At 48.7% G+C, this 16,841-nt stretch overlaps 1 protein-coding gene across 1 annotated transcript in view; it reads left to right on the plus strand.

Moving 5' to 3' along the window:
* Window positions 1–16,841, plus strand: part of SEC63 (SEC63 homolog, protein translocation regulator) — a 1,285,673-nt gene that overhangs the window by 253,158 nt on the left and 1,015,674 nt on the right. The window lies entirely within an intron of this gene.

Raw genomic sequence — 16,841 nt, forward strand, 5'->3', positions numbered from 1 at the left:
AGCAGAGTATAGCAGCAAGTAAGTCGATTGATTTTTCCGAAAAGGGTCAATACTTGAATGATAAAACCATTAAGTAACGTAAATCTTGAGGAGCTCCAAGTACTAGGGTAAGGAACGCCGGACAGCTAGAGGAGCGGCCAGAGTCCAACTCTTCTCTCTTCTCCCCCCCCCCTTACCCTAAATACTATTTAGTATTAGGCTGGTGATGAAGTAAAGGACTTGAGTCAGTGTTACTCACAGGACCGTTGCACAATCACAGGGCACAGCCAAACAGCAAAACAGCAGCTCCAGCCCTTACTGCCTGCAGAGCTTAACGCCGCAAGGGTGGTACTGCCGGCAATTTGTGCTTGATTAAAGTCTATCCCGGTATATAAGGGTGCCAGGCAAGCTCTCCGGGGTCGCACAGGCTCATCAAGAAGTTTAAGGGACCCTTCAGTGAAAGCTCCTGCCGCGGCTTGGGAAACAAAGTAGTCTTGACTAAACTCATGCTGCCTCCATTTGAGCCGTTGCATTGTGCCCCTGTGAAGTTTCTTTCGTGGAAGACTGCTTTGCTGGTGGCAATCACCTCAGCCATGTGGGTCGGGGAGATCCACGCTCTATCCAGCAAGCAGCTGTACTTGACTTTCCACGCTACGAATGTCGTGCTGCGGACTCGGCCCACCTTTATGCCAAAGGTTCCTTCAACTTTTCATCTGAACGAGCCTTTGGTCCTGTCAGTTTTCTTTCCGAACCCTTGTACGCCTGCTGAAAGGCTGCTGCATTCGCTGGATGTTGCTTCTGCCTTTAAGTTTTACGTGGAACGCACTAAAGACTTTATGAAAACGTCTGCTTTTAGTCAGTTTTGGACCTGTGACACGGGAAGGTCCTGTCCAGGCTTCTATATCGAGGTGGCTTTATGTCAGTATCATGTCATCGTGTGGCAAGCAGACTGCTTCCAGGTCGGCCGAGAGCCCGCTCCACCAGATCCATCACCGCGCCGATTGCGTTCCTCTGGTGTTCTGCTCAACATCTGAAGGGCTGCTACGTGGAGGTCTAACCACTCCTTCAAGAAATTCTACTGTCGACAGGGATTTCAGTGAGGAGTCAAGGCCAGCTAAGCGGTGCTACGTAACCAGTTTGCTTGAGGTTAGTCTAGTCCCAGGGTAAGTGCATTGCTTCTGTTGAGCCTTGCCACCTCCCGTGGTTGTATATGTACTGCTGTGTAATCGTATTTATGAGCATGTGAATCCATGCAAGACCCCAAGCTGGAGAAGGAACGAGTTACTTGCCCGTAACACTTGTTCTCTGTTTGGTAAGATTTTCATATCGGATACATTTTCCTGACCTGTGTCAACCCCAGACCTTTTGCTTTGACTAGGTATCTATTTTACATTGTCCTCAGGTGAAGGTCAATCTTTTTTTTTTTTTTTTTTTAACTTGTATTTATTAGTTTTACATAAATAATACATGAAGAAGTTAACATTGAATCTTATAACATTCCCTTCCCCCTCCCCCCTCCCTCCCCACGGGACGGATGGAGTCTTTTGTCCAGGGATCCTTTTATGCGTTGAATATATCTGAGATTTTTATGTTATGGGGGCACCATTGTTCCATAAAGTCTGACTGGAGGTATTGCAGGGTCCCTTCCCATTCCTTTACAAATTTGTCTCCTGTTCCTTGAAGTTTGTGGGTAATTTTCTCCATTGTTATATGGGCCCATACTTTCTGTAGCCAGGTGTAGGTCAATGGGGTATTTTTATTTTTCCAGTTCTGTGCAATGGTGGTCCAGGCTGCAATGAGTAGTCCCATGAATGATCTCCATTGCGTTTTGGTGTATTGCCTTGCTGTGTCGTCTTTGATTCCACAGAGCCACACCTCCTCCCCCATCAGCCCCACATCCGGGAATATTTTGCCCATCTCGTTTTTCACTTCTTCCCAAAAGGGTCTGATGCCTTTACAGTCATGCCATATGTGTCTCCATGTTCCCACTTCGTCACATCCTCTCCAGCAGTGGTTGGACGTGTTGGGGTACATTGAGTGGAGCCTCTCTGGGGTGTAGTGCCACTGTGTCATTATTTTGACCCACATCTCCCTAGTTTGTGCCGAGCGGGTCATTCTGGGGATCTGTTTCCATAGGTCCTCCCATTGTTTATCCGTTGGTTCCTCCCCCAATGTTCTGCCCCATTTTATTCTGTATGACCATTTAATGCTTTCCCCTTGTGAGTTTATGTATTTGTATAAAGTTGATACCCATTTTCTCTCCCCCGTGTTGGATGTGATGTATGTTTCGAACCCTGTAAGGTCCCTGGTTGCTGCCTCGATGATTATCGGAGAGTTTAGCCAGTGCTTTAGCTGTTCATATCTGTATCTATCACTTTTAGGGATTCTCGTGCCAGCCACGCACGACTCCAGGGGGATGATTTCCTTGTCCATAAACATCTCTCCTATTTTAGTAATGCCCGCCTTCTCCCAGGTGTCATATGCCCCTTGTTCCATCCCCGGTGGAAATAGTGGATTTCTACAGATGGGTGTAAAGGGTCCAATCGCTGTGGTCATTATGCCTTTTTTTGTTTGGCTATCCCATGCTTCTAACGTGGTCTTCATAATTTCACTTAACCTTAGATTTTCGTGCCTGTGCTGCCTCTGTTTCCAGAGAAGTTCTACCAGTGGGGTCCTTGCTACTGCTCTGTCTTGTTTGGCCCATATCTGTTGCGGATCCTCCCCCACCCACTCCCTTAGAACTTTAAGCTGTGCTGCCTGGTAGTATTTTCTAAAGTGGGGTAGCGCCATTCCTCCTTCTCTGGTTGGGGCCGTGAGGACCTTCCTGGCTATTCTCGGTGTTTTCCCTTTCCATATGAAGGACGATACCAGTTTTGTTAAGGTTTTGAAGAACGTGTCTGGGACCCCCACTGGGAGAGCCTGAAAATAATATAGTACCTTTGGGAGGATGGTCATCTTGATTGATTGTATTCTACCCCACCAGGATATCTGTAGTGGGTTCCATCTGTTTAATTCCCTTCGGATGTTTATAATTAGCGACGGGTAGTTTTCCCCGTAGAATTGTTCTATTTTTGGGGGTACATTTATTCCTAGATATTTAATGCCTTTCTGTACTAACTTGAGGTCCAGTATTTTTGCCTGCCTTTCTATGTTCGTTCTATCCCCTGCCAGGATGAGGATCTTTGATTTTTTTCTATTTATTTTTAGGCCAGAGATGGTCCCATAGTTTTCTAGTTCTCTAACTGTGGCCGATAAAGTGGATTCAGGGTCCTCTAAGGTTATTAGCATATCATCTGCATACGCAATTACTTTGTGTTGCTGACCCGCCATTTCTATCCCTTTGATGTGTATTGATTCCCGTATTTTAATTAGGAGGGGTTCTAAGAAAAGAGCGTATAGTAGTGGTGATAGGGGGCAACCCTGTTTCGTTCCTCTCGTTATCGTTACCTTGCCAGTGAGTTCGCCATTAATGGCTATTCTACTGGATGGGGAATTGTAGTTTGCTCTAATACTCGCGATATATTTTTCCCCAAACCCCATGAATTCCAGAACCCTAAACAGTATGGACCACTCCACTCTATCGAAAGCCTTCTTGGCATCTACTGACAGTAGTATCGCTGGGGTGCGGGTTATCCCTATTTTTTCGATCAGGTGGGCTAGCCTTCTAGTATTATCGTGGGTTTGCCTGCCTGGATTGAAGCCTGATTGATCCTCGCTAATCAATTTAGGGAGGAGCGGGGATAGCCTTGTTGCCAGGATTTTGGTATATATTTTTGCATCTAGGTTGATTAGGGAGATTGGTCTGTATGATGCGGGGTTAGTTGGATCTTTGCCTGGTTTGTGAAACACCAGCACCTTCGCTTCATTCATTGTGGGGGTCACATTACCGGTGTCTTTGAATGAGTTTAGGAGTCTTGTTAGGATCGGGGTTAGTATGTCTGCATATTTTTTATAAAATGGTGCCGTAAACCCATCCGGGCCTGGAGCTTTGTTACTTGGGAGTTCTTTTATGGCTTTATTGACTTCTTCTTCACTGATAGGGGTCTCTAGTGACTGTTTGTCTTCTTCTGAGATTTTCGGGATCTTTAGGGCCTCTAAGTATGAAGTTTGGGCGTTTGTATCGGGGTGCTCTGTGGAGTAGAGCGTTTGATAAAATTGCCTCATTGTTTCCCCCATGTCGTGCGTAGAGGTTTGAGTGGCACCTTTCGTATCGCATATGGCCTTAATTGTTGTTTCTTTTTGTTTCGCCCTTAGTTGTCGCGCCAAGAGTCTGTCTGCTTTGTTCGCTCTTATATAATATCTCTGTTTCAGATAGAGTAGATTCCTTTCTGCGCCCTTTGTACGTAACTTCTCTAGTTGGCCTTGTGTATGTTTCAGAGATTTTTTCAATATCTTTGTGAGTTGAGTCGTCAATTTCTCTTGGATCTCCTCAATTGTTTTTTCCAGCTCTTTTTCCCACCGATCCCTTTGTTTATCTCTCGTGATTTTCATCGCTATCATCTTCCCCCTCAAGACTGCTTTAAACGCGTCCCAGACTGCGCTCATTGCGACCTCCCCCGTGTCATTTTGTAAGAAGTATTCCGCTATCATTTCCCTTATGGCCTCCCCTGCCACTGGGTCATGGATCAACTCCTGCGGTAACCTCCATTTCCATAGCCCGCTCTTCCTCCCTGGGAGAGTCACGTCCAACCATAGAGGGGCATGGTCCGAGAGGGCTATAGAGCCCTTATCTAGTCCTTGTATCTTTCCCAGTAGTCCCACTGACACCCATAGATAGTCGATCCTGGACATAGAGCTGTGAACATGTGAGAAATAGGTGTACCCCCTTTGTTCACCCTTCAGTTCCTTCCAGACATCATTCAGAGCCATTTGGTCCATTTGCTGTTTCAAACGTTTTGATGGCGCCCCCTGTCCATGTGTGTTTCCTGTGCTCCTATCTAGCTTTGGGTTCCACGCCAAATTAAAGTCCCCCCCAGTATCACCTCCCCTCTAGCGAAATCTTCCAGTTTCGATAGTGCGTTTCTGAGAAAGCCATCCTGACCCTGATTGGGTGCATATATTGAGGCGAGCGTTATGCGCCATCCTTCGATCTCTACGTTGGCAAAGGCGTACCTTCCTTCCTTATCAGTCATAGTGTCTATTGGTTTTATGTCCTTTCCTTCTTTTATCGCTATCAGGGCTCCTGCTTTTTTTTCTGTTGTCGTTGCCTGTGCCCATATTTTATATCCTTTTATCCGCATTTTGTGCTTATCTTTAGTTTTGATATGGGTTTCCTGGAGGAGTAGTACATCCGCCTTCTCCCTTTTGAATTGTTTCTCCAGTTTCGTTCTTTTTGTTGGGTGGTTCATGCCCCTGATATTGTAGGTCATAAAGCGTATCATCCCCATTCTATTTTGTTTGTATGCCATTGCCTCTGGTCCCCTCCTGTTCCTGATTTAGCTCTTTGTTTCTTCCGATCCCTTCCCTTCCCTTGAACTTCCCTTCCCCCCCAACTTTGAACTTTAAACCAACCAAACTTTCCCCCGAGTAGGGCGAGGGTTCCTATTGACGCTAGGGCGTTGCGCCCTTCGCTCCCTGCCCTCCATACCCTCGGGGGGTATGTTATGGGGATTCCTAAACCCCACTGATCCATTTGTCTTTACCTGGTTCCCGACCGTTGGGTCTCGACCAGGCCGCCCTCCTTGAATTGTCCGTTTCGGTCCGTTCCCATGTTCCCCCCCGACTGGGTCTTCAGTGGCAACGTATCCATGTCTGTTCCCCAGGCATGTGTTTTTCTTATACTCCTCATGGTACCTTTCTCCGGGTGTCTCTCCCTGGATTTGCCTTCTTCTGCTTGCTGGATTCCCAGCCCATAGGTTTTCTCGTTCGTTCTCTCCTGTTTGTGGCCTCCCCCTGCTCCATCTGCTCCATCTCTTCATCTTGTAGTCCCATCGTGCTGAGGCCTTCTTCCAGCGTGGTCACTCTTTTCTGTTTTCCTTCCCATGTGAACAGCAGCCCAAACGGGAAGGTCCATTTGTAGCGGATTTGTTTTCCTATTAGCACTTTCACCAGTGGGGCCATTGCTCTTCTTTTTTGGAGGGTTATTAGTGCTAGGTCCTGATACAGTTGGATGTCTTGCCCATTCATTTTAATATGTTCCAATTCCCTGGCTCTCCTGAGGATCTGTTCTTTCTGCGGGTAGGAGGATAGCGCCACCAGAACATCACGTGGTCTTTCCCCTGGGGCCCCCGCTCTTTTCGGTCCCACCCTGTGGATTCTGTCGATTCCGATATCCTCGATATCTTGTGTTCCCAGGATGTCTCTGAACACCTCCTTCACCGCCTCCTTCAGATCTTTGTCCAGCACTGATTCCACCATGTTCTTGATTCGGATGTTGGAGCGTCTAGAGCGGTTCTCTAAATCCTCACATTGTAGTTCCAAGTTGTGAGTGAGTGTCACCAGGTGTTCTTGCGTTTCGCTTGTTTGTCTCGTGTCTTCTTCAAGACTTTGCACCGTTTTTTCCACAATATCTGTTCTTTCTTCCAGGTTGTTTATGTCTGTTCTCATGTCTTGTACCGCTTGTTTCATTTCGTTCTTCATGGATGTAAATTGTTCCTGAACTGGGGACATGAATTTTTCCTGCAGGTCCATGAACCAGGTTTGCATGTCCTCCCTGGTCAGTGGTTGCTGTTGTTGGGATAGTGATTCTGCTTCTCCCGTGGGGTCTCCCTGGGTTCTTCCTCTCGGTTGTGGTGTCCCCTCTGTTGACCACATCTGCAGAATGTCGGCCCCTTGTTTCGCTGTTTGGGGAGTTTGCTGGATGGGGTTCCCCTTTCCTTTTGCCCTAGACATGATAGGGCGCTCCGTCTAGTAGACTATATGGTTCCTTCGCCCTCTTGTAACCCTTCGATGGGGCCTCTCGCTTTCTTGTCCTCCGAGGTGTTCTTCACTGTTGGGGGTCCTGCTGTATTATGTTTCACCTTCCTGGGTTTCCCCCTTTCCACCCCCTGTCTTGTTGGGGGACTTGTGAGGTGAGTCCTTGTGTCCCTGGGGGAATTTGGTTGGTGCCGGGGAGAGGTTTTTTTTTTTTTTTTTCTTCCTGTGAGTCCCCCCCCCCCCCCCCCCCCCCCTGGGGTATGTGCGCCTGGGCTGGCGCTTAATTCCTGGCCCCCCCCCCGGGCCTGCTCACCTTTGCCTCTGTGTCCTCCTGTGCGCTCCGTGCAGGGCGGCCCCCGCGGCCCCTCTCCCGCGGTCCGCCCTGCTCGCGCTGCTTTCTCCCGGCGCCGCAGCTGCTCCGCTGCACGCCGCTCTCCCCTCACCTCGGGGCGGCGCGAGGGCGGCTCCGTTCCTCGATCCCGCTCACTCGCTGGTCGATGCCTCCCAATCTCCCGGCGCCGCGCCGGAGGGCCCCCTGCGACGCGGGAGAAACTCTTTCGGTCCCGATGGGGGAGGGGGCGGTTGCCTCGCTCCTCGTGTGTTCGGCGGCGCACGTCTATTCACAGCGCCTGCTTCCTCGCTGGGGGGGGGGGGGTGTATGGGGGCAGCTTGGTAGTCGGGGGGGGGGGGGGGGGCGAGGGACGGCCCGTCACGGCTTCGGTCGTGCTACTTTCGGCGGCCCGGGCGGAGCGCGGTTTAGCTGCGACTCCTCACCCCGGCGGCCATCTTGGATCCTTTTCGTCAATCTTTTTTTTAAGCCATTTTTTGATTTTATTTATTTATTCATTCCCCTGCTCACCTAGTCATTTACTCTTTTTATGGGTGACCTTTTTAGGTCTCTCCATAGTGTATGGTTGAAGTTAGTTTCCTACAACTTTTGGGTTTAGGCTGGGTTGCCCCAATAGGCTCCCCTGTTAATTTCTCTTAAATGTACTTTGGGGGGGGGGGCAACAGGTGGGGGGGACAGGGGGGAACTACAGTTCCCAAGTAGTAAAGAGGAATTTTTATCCCTCCTTACATTTTATTTAGTGAGCCAGCACACCCCACCTTATGTGGATTGCTGGGGAATACAATGTATGCCCTTTCTTACAACTGGTAACATTTTGTTACAATTGTGAGTTATACATGAGTGGCTGGTGGCAGTGGTTTTACCTTTGACATATAGTATTTATTACTCACAGGCCGTTAATTCAGCCTTGGTAATGCATAGTTTTTTTTTTAATGGTGGGCTCCTTTTTTTGCCATTTCTTGTGTGCTTGCTCTTTCTGAGGTCTTTCCCTGCTTTTCTAGGCGACTTCAGTGGCTGTTCTGTATTCTGCTGGAATCCTGTGGATACCCCTCCCAGGCTCCAGAGTGTCTGGAAAAGCAGGAAGTGAGGGAGGAGTCAAACTCTGCAGCCCTTTGTCTTTCACCTTGCCTGAAAGGACCAAACTCCCAGTGGGGGGGCTGGCTGTCCTGATTGGACAGCCAAACCAGACCGCCCCTTGATGCAAAATGGAGAGAATATGATATGACATTTATAACTCGCCTATACACCAGTGTTTCAGAAGCGCACAGAATGCAGCAGTTGTGCTGTAGGTCCTGATAAATACTTTGAACCTGGAAGCTGCTGACCACTGGAGTTGAAACCGAAGAGGAAGATGAAGAATCAATGGCCGTAGCGATTTCCATCGAGAGCCTGCTGTGTAACTGGAGCCTCCTGTAACCCTTCCTTCCAATCGGCCTGGGGATCCTGAAACTGAAGACCCCCGACCCAGATCCTGGTGAGATCTACTAGACTCGAGAAGGCCTGCATCTTTGAGCCATGCTACGTCATGCTGCGACCTTGTGGGGCTGCAATACCCTGAGACCTCTGGCCAGTGTGCCGTGCAGTCTTCTGAATCAAGCTGAAACGTTGGTGGCATCATGCAGGACCTCCAGAAATGTGAATAGTCTGAAAAGTCCCCTCATCAGAGTGCTGGACCTTGCAAGTGACGAGAATCCGACTAGCAATATTCTGTCTTCTGGCTCCTGTAAAGGCGCCAAAACTACAGAGCCGCATCCAGCCACGAAGAAACTCTTGCCTGAAGCCTTCTCTGTTGATCCCTGTTACAAAATCCCTTCCAAAGTCCTGTTCCATCTTCATAATAAAGGAATCCATCGACCAGGCTTTTGTCTGCAGATCCTGAAGTCTTCCTGCGGCAACTGTTCTGTGCTGAGGTGCTGTGTTGGATGGGGTATTTACTTACCTCAAGCCTTTGATTTCTGTAAAGCCTTTGTGGTGTTTTCTGTGACTGGGAGTCCTCTCATCCAGTTCACCCGGGCGCACTGCTGGAATCCTCATAGGGTGTCTTCTGAGACGTCCCTGGACCCTAACTAACTTTAAAATTAACTTACTTGTCTGAACAGTCTTCCACAGGAACTGACTTTTACCTGCAAGAGAACCCCATCTCTCACCCTACCTACAGCTGGCACCTAGACCACTTGGGTCCCTCTTCTGCCTCTGAATGAACTCATGCAATAGACTGGGGAAGGACTGGATAAGTAAAGTATTCCGTCTTAAAGTATAGCAAGTGTGTACATGTATTTCTCCAGCATGGGGTCTGGCATGGATTCACATGCTCATGAATATTCCCCGTCGTCAGGCTGGGAATCCTCAGTAAAGAAAAAATCAGTTTAATTTCTGAACTGTCTTTCTCCTAACAACCAATCACTGAGTTCTAGGGTCATACTGGCCCCAGCCAATGAATGCCCTCTACCCAAGCCCCTCCAGTGGCAGCCATCTTCACATTTTTACTGCCCGTTCAAGTGTTGGGAGTCCTCGTGTTTAGCTCTTGAGCTTTTACTGTGTGTTGTGCTTTTTGGAAGAGTTTACTGTATTTTTTGGTCAATCGAGCCTTGTTCTCAATCGATCAACCTTCCGATTAACAGGGACCCGGTTTTTGGATTCAGCGTCCCTCAAGGGCGAATTTTGGAGTTTCTTCGTGGAGGCTTCCAGAAGATTCTTCAGGCATATGCTACGTGGATCATGTTGCAGGAGAAGGATTCAACCCCACTGCTCAGAATTTGTTCCGACTGCGGCTTGCGGAATGTCTTTTCGGACGACTAGCATTGCCAGTGCCTTTACTGCCTGTACCCGACGCACAAGGAGGAGGATTGTGCATTTTGCCAGGAGAGATGGCCCCTCGCATGATGAAGGATCGGCAAAGGCGGCTGAAAGAGTAGCTAGAGGCCAAGGCCCCTGCTCTGGGTGGGTCCCAGCAGCATGCCTCTCCCAAGAAGGCTCTGCAAGAAGGCGGAGTGAGCTTCTAAGACCTTTTGAGGGCGCCCCTCCTGTGGGAGTCATACAAAAGGCTAAGCACTGCAAGTCCACTACCACCGGGAGCGCCGTTGCAACGGGCTACGTGGTAGCCAGGGTGCGTTCGACATCTTCAGCACCAGCCAATGCTCAAGATCTTGGGCCAAGAGGAACTCTGACCATCCAGGCAAACTCGAGAAACCTGTAACGCTCACCTGATTCTCGCAGAGGCGCCGGTCTTGACTGGGCGACTACCGTATCTTCAAAGGTGATGTGTAGCACCCGGTTGGCTCTTTTGGCTGGACCTCTGTGCACTGTATGCCTGACGTGTAGAGTAAGATGTCTGCAGATAGAAAATATGGGGTTAATGAACTGGGGTTATTGGGGTGTCCCTATCTCTTTCCTCTTCTCCTCTCCTGTAGACCCCCAAAGGTTAACACTCTCACCTTAGGTAAGTGAATGCCGAGCTCTCCATCTGCCTCAGGGCAGGGTGCTGTAACCAGTTTCTTCACTGGATAGGTAGCGCAGGCCTCTTGACTTCAGAGGACTGCTGTCCGTCTTTTACTGCACGAACGGTAAGTTTCGAGTCATTCAAATGTCTTTAAAGTCTTTAGTAATGATGTCTCTTGTTTTGCAGGGTTCCGGCGATGGCGGATGACGGGCTGAAGTGAGTTGAAGATGGAGCCCATGTGATGAATATAAGCGCCTGGAAGCACGTAAGTAAGCGCTTGTTGCCTGCTTCACTATGCCCTCTAACTGTCTTTTTATTTTGCAGGTACGAGTTCGGAGCGGCTGCAGGGTGCCGGAATACCCACTGGATTAGATGTGGAAAGGAGTAATGGCACGTGAGTATTAAAGTTCCCCAATGTCTTTAAACGCACCTTGTTTTGTCTTTCAGATGCGGGATGCAGCGCCGAAGGCCTCCGGAGCGTGCGAAGAGTTGGTAAACTTTTGTCTTTCAGATGCTGGAATGCAGTGTGAAGACCTCCGGAGCGCACGAAGAGTAGGTAAGCCTTTGCCTTTCAGATGCCGGAATGCTAACCTGTTCTTTCTTGTCTTTATAGGTGTTGCTGAAGACTGGATTCAGGATGGTAAGCCTTTGCCTTTCAGATGCCGGAATGCTAACCTGTTCTTTCTTGTCTTTATAGGTGTTGCTGAAGACTGGATTCAGGATGGTAAGCCTTTTTCCTTAGGCCCAGGACCGGATGCAGAAGACACGATGAGCGTTCTGCTGCAGAGGTTGCAGAATAACGCAAAGCAAGATTCATCCACCGGGTGTGGTTTAAATAGCCTCCTGTAGTGCTTAGGTGTCTCCTTCCACAGCCACGCCCAAGTAAGAAAAGAGTTCCTGGTAAGAAAAGAGTTCCTGCCTTCCAGAAGAGTTCCAGTGTTCTGAATCTAGGGAGTGGCTCCAGCCCCACCCAACAGGAAAAGTAGTTCCAAACAGAAGAGGATCAGAGGCTCAACTGGCAGGCAAGTAAGCAGCATGGTCTGCTGAAGGTAAGTCCACCCAAGCATTATGAGCCCGGCGCTTCCAGCGCTGGGACTGGGCATATTTATGAGCCTGGTGCCACTGGCGCCAGGACTGGGTCCAAAAGGTCCCAATTGGGACTGGTTGGCACTCGGAACCTGGGTTATGGATCTGCTTCCAAGGGAGTTGGGAAAACCCTGACCTTTTGGAAGCAGAGATCATGACAAAACCCAAGACCGACCTGCCGGCATGATGTTATCCATCTACCTCATCCAACTATGCAGGCTACGGATGCGTCCACTACAGGAGTTCCTAGAAGGCCGTTGAAAACAAGTGTCAGGAAGCTTCCAGGACAAGATCACACTCGACGAGGGCATGCGTCGAGCGTTACTGTGGTGGGAGGTTCGCGCACATTTGTCCGGAGGCGTAGATTTCCAGACCCCACTGCACCAGGAGAAGGTCACGACGGACACACCCTGGAAGGATGGGGGAGCTCACACCGGAAGTGTTCACGCAAGAGGCCTGTGGCTACCGGAGGAGAAATCGTTGCACATTGTGTTGGAGCTTTGGGCTGTGTTTTGGGCCCCCAAGTCTTTCCTTCCGTCCCTCAAGGGCAAGGTGGTGTGTGTCTTCACGGACAACACCCCCACAATGTTCTACATCAGGAAGCAGGGGGGCACCAGATCCCCGGTGCTCTCCAAAGAAGCGCAGGACCTATGGCACTGGGCCATCGCCCAGGAGATGTTACTCATCCTGTTTCATCTGGCAGAAGTGAATAACACTGTCGCAAACTCTCTCAGTAGGGAGCTGCGCTCTTTTCACAAGTGGGAATTTTGGCAGGACCAAGTGAATCACCTGTTCCGCAGATGGGGCAATCCCCAGATCGATCTATTTGCGACAGCGACGAATACCAAGTGCCGGAGGTTCACCAGCAGGTTTCCCCAGCCAGGGAGCATGGGGGGACGCATTCTCATTCCCCCGGGACGGCCTGTTTCTGTATGCGTTCCCTCCATTGCCTGTGCTTCTTCGACTAGTCAATCAAGTCAGACGGCCCTGGTGCAGGATGATCCTCGTTGCACCAGCATGACCAAGGCAGATTTGGTACGCGGACCTTCTCGACATGTCAACGTCCCCTGCAGTCAAGCTTCCGGTGGTTGCAGATCTTCTCACTAGGGAAGGAGGCGCAATTCTGCAGCACGAGCCAGGATCGCTGAACCTGAAGGCCTGGCTCCTGCAGCATTAGAGTTCGGGGGTTACGATCTCCCGGCCGACTGCAAGGATGTACTTGTCAAGGCCAGAGCATTGTCTACTCTTAAATGCTACAGACATAAATGGAAGAGGTTCGCCGTTTGGTGCCATACACAGAAGATCGATCCTCTACGAGCCACGGCTCCGCAGGTGCTACCGTACTTGCTGTCGTTGGCCAAAGCAGGACTGGTCCATGCCTCCATCAAAGTTCATCTGGCGGCTATCTCCCGCTACACCAGATCTCCGGGACGGTTGTCGTTACGGTCACACCTTCTGGTGTAGGAGTTTTTATTAAAGGACTGTGCCGTTCGTTGTGAAGGCTCCAGCCCCGGTGTGGGAACTCAATGTGGTGCTGACTAGGCTCATGGGCCCTCCATTCGAACCTATGCAGACAGTTCCACTGAAGTTCTTGTCGTGGAAGACAACGTTCCTCGTGGCCATCACCTCTGCATGACTAGTGGGTGAGGTTCAGGCCCTGTCCTGTAAGCCCCCTTATTTGAATTTTCACATCACGAGGGTGGTACAATACATAGTGTTTCAGTGTTTATTTGGACCATATGTGTACTACCATTTCTTTGTACTGATTCTACAGCCCTCTCCTCCTCCTCCTAAGATAAGCCTGGCTGCTCTGTCTGTGCTACCATATACTCCTGTGGTACAGCCTTATACCAAGAGTGGAGTCTTGTACTGTCTCAGTTGAATGGTTTTACTGAGCCCTTAGTTGGACTTCAGAAAAACTGTCCTAACATTCTCCAGAATGGGTCTTGCATGGTTTCACATGTGCGCCACCACATGCCACCAGGCGTTTATCTTAGGAGGACGTGTCTCATCGGCTGGGGGTCGTCTGACCCAAAGGACAATGATTGGCTATAGAGGAGACGAGCAGTTTTCAGTCTAAAGCTAAACTGCTTTCTTTTTACAGAGGATTCTCAGCCTGACTGGGAATATTCATGACCATGTGAATTCATGCAAGACCCATGCTGGAGAACAAGATTTGTGGTTAAGTAACTTGTTCTGTATCCGCATTTTCGACAGGCAATACAAGCAGGTAAAGCATCCTTCCCCTTCCCAGGTCAGTTTCAGAGCTAAAAAATTCCTTCCCAATCTGCGTCCTTTCCCTCTACCTACATACTCTCCAACTACCACACACTTAACTACCTTGCTTCAGAACACTCCCGAGCCCCTGGAACACAAGCGTGAGCCGTCTACTTGACGCCCATCGACCTACACAATATAAACCTTCACTACCACCTGCCATAAGCTCACCCAACTCTCCAAAAAAACCATGCTCCTGTTAGGACAGTTTTCCTGAAGCCCAATTAAGGGCTTGCTTAGTAAATACCATTCAACTGAGGCAGTACAAGACTTCACTCTTACTATAAGGATGTAACACCCGAGTTCATGGTACCATAGACAGAGCAGCCAGGCTGATTTTAGGAGGGAGAAAGGGCTGTAGAATCAGTACAAATGAAATTGTAATACAAATGGTCCAAAGAAAGACGAACACTATGTATTGTAAAAATAAAGGATTTATTTAAATACAAGTAGGCCCAGATAAATCTAGGGGTAATTAAGTACTATCACACATTATATGTAATCACAATTATAAAAACGCAAGACTATGCATGAAGGTACACAGACCAAAGCATAAACTTTATTTGGAACACAACAGTAGTTCTAGGGAAGTCAAATCTTTTCATACACATTCAGTATAGGTCACACCTATTCTTGGGTTAAAAATCAATGGCTACTTGCACAATTACATTTAGTAATTCCAGGGCAGTAGACCCTACCAGTTGTACAGTGACGCTCAGTAACAAATCACATAATCGGTATACGTTTTGTGAATAGTGGAGCGCTTATTCTAGGTACAGTAAAAACCTATAACTACTTTTGTGACAAAACTCAGTTATACTAGGTGAGTAAAACCTAAGGATGTAGTATTCAATTACAGGTGCTTTTGAGATCAGTGAAACACTGATTGAGATCAGCAGTAACTCTGGTAACCTATTTCTCGGTGACACTCCGCTAACTCAAGGTAAGTAAAACCCATACATTTTTTTAACCTCCCAATGAAGTCCAGGTTGGATCTTTCCCAGCTGTACAAGTAACTTATGTATGGCTTACAAGGGACAGTTGGAAGCAAAGGCTCTTTGTGCCTGTCTACAACAGCACAGGGATGGCAAAACCCAATGTTGGCCTTTACTGAATGACTCGGTTATTCTAGGTAGGTAAGACCTAATGCAGACTTATTCTGGGCAGGCTAGCAGCAAGTCAGGGGAAGCAAGACCAAGTTGGGGGTCACTCGTACAATTATCCTAACGGGAATAATCTGGTGAAACCAACACATTACTCTTGGGTACAGGCAAATCCTAATCACAGGTGATTAATATACCTTCACATCTACTTTCTATTAGAATGGCAAAACGGTTTCTAAGGAAAGAAAGATGTTAACCATACTTTTGAGAATGGTGCATCACACATCCAAGATGAGTAGTAACTTAACTGTTCACTCTTAGTTTCAGTTGCCAACCAACTCTTTACAAGTAAGTAACTTTTAAACACTTTTCTAGGCAAAAGGCCCAATCCCTTTAAGTCTTTCCCTTATTCTTGGAGCATGAGTGTTCTCAGTGGCAGAATGGGGTCACTAGGATCTAGTGACCAACAGGCAGTGTCCGAATAGGTTCTTAAGTTCCTTAGGAAGACTGGGCAAACAGGAGAGTGCTTTACTTCTAGAGTTAAGAGGGTCCAGGGGATTCGCAGAAGACACCCTAGCAAGATTCTAGCAGTGGGACTTGGTGCACTGGATGAGAGGCCTCCCCATCACAGGAAACACCCCACAGCTACACCGAAATCCTGACAGACTTAAGGTAAGTACATACCTAGCCAACACAGTACTTCAGCATTGAAGAAGATTTTGCAGCAGGACAACTTCAGGATCTGCACCCAAAAACTGGTCAGTGGATTCCTTGTCGTGGTGACTGAAAACATGACCTTGGAAGGGACTTTGCAGCAGGGATCAACGAAGAAGGCTCTAGGCAAGGTTTTCCTGGCGGCTGTATGCGGTTCTGTGAATTTGGCGCCTTTTACAGGAGCACAGAAGACAGAAAATCGCAGTTGAATTCTTGTCATTATAAAGGTCCACCACTCTGGTGAGGGGACTTTTCGGACTTGATTTGTATCTCTGGAGATACACCAGGTTGCCCACGAAGTTACAGCGAGATTCGGAATTCGGAAGACTATGCACTGCACAATGGTTTGAGGTCCCAGGGTATTGGGGTATTGCAGCCCCGCAAGGTCGCAGCAACGCGTGGGATGGCTCAAATCCAAGTCTTATTGTGTCTAGTGGGTCTCACCAGGCTCTGGTTCAGGGTCGTTTTCGGAGTCCCCAGGTCGATTGGAAGGAAGGGTTACAGCAGGCTGCGGGTTACACAGCAGGCTCTCCGGTAGCTGGAAATCGTTTCAGCCGCTTTTCCTTTATCGTGTTCGTCGGTTCTAGTGGTCGACTTGTCTTCAGCTTCCAGGTTCGCAGTATTTAACTAGAAATACAGCACAACCTTTGCATTCTCGCCCTGCATTTTACAAGGGGCGGTCTAATTGTCCAATCAGGACAGCCAGCTTCCCCCGTCCCCCCACTGGGATTTGTCCCAATTCAGGCATGGAGGAAGAAAAAGGGCTGCAGAGTTTTGGACTCCTCCCTCGCTTCCTGCCTTCACAGACAGACTGTAGCCTGAGCAGGAAGTCCAGGGGACTCCCGTCGAAGATAGAAATCACACAAAGGAATTTCCTGCCCTGTATGTCAGGGGAACGAACAAGAAAGGACAAACACTAAAATGGCGAAAAAGGAAGACGGGACAATTTTTGTAAAATGGGCACCACTAGGTGCCTTTACTGCAGCTGTGAACACTGCCTGCGGTAAAGGTGCACCAAATTAATACGAGGTATCACTGC

Source organism: Ambystoma mexicanum, chromosome 4p (genome assembly GCF_040938575.1).
Source record: "Ambystoma mexicanum isolate Mex_15411 chromosome 4p, UKY_AmexF1_1, whole genome shotgun sequence".
Lineage (NCBI taxonomy): Eukaryota > Metazoa > Chordata > Amphibia > Caudata > Ambystomatidae > Ambystoma > Ambystoma mexicanum.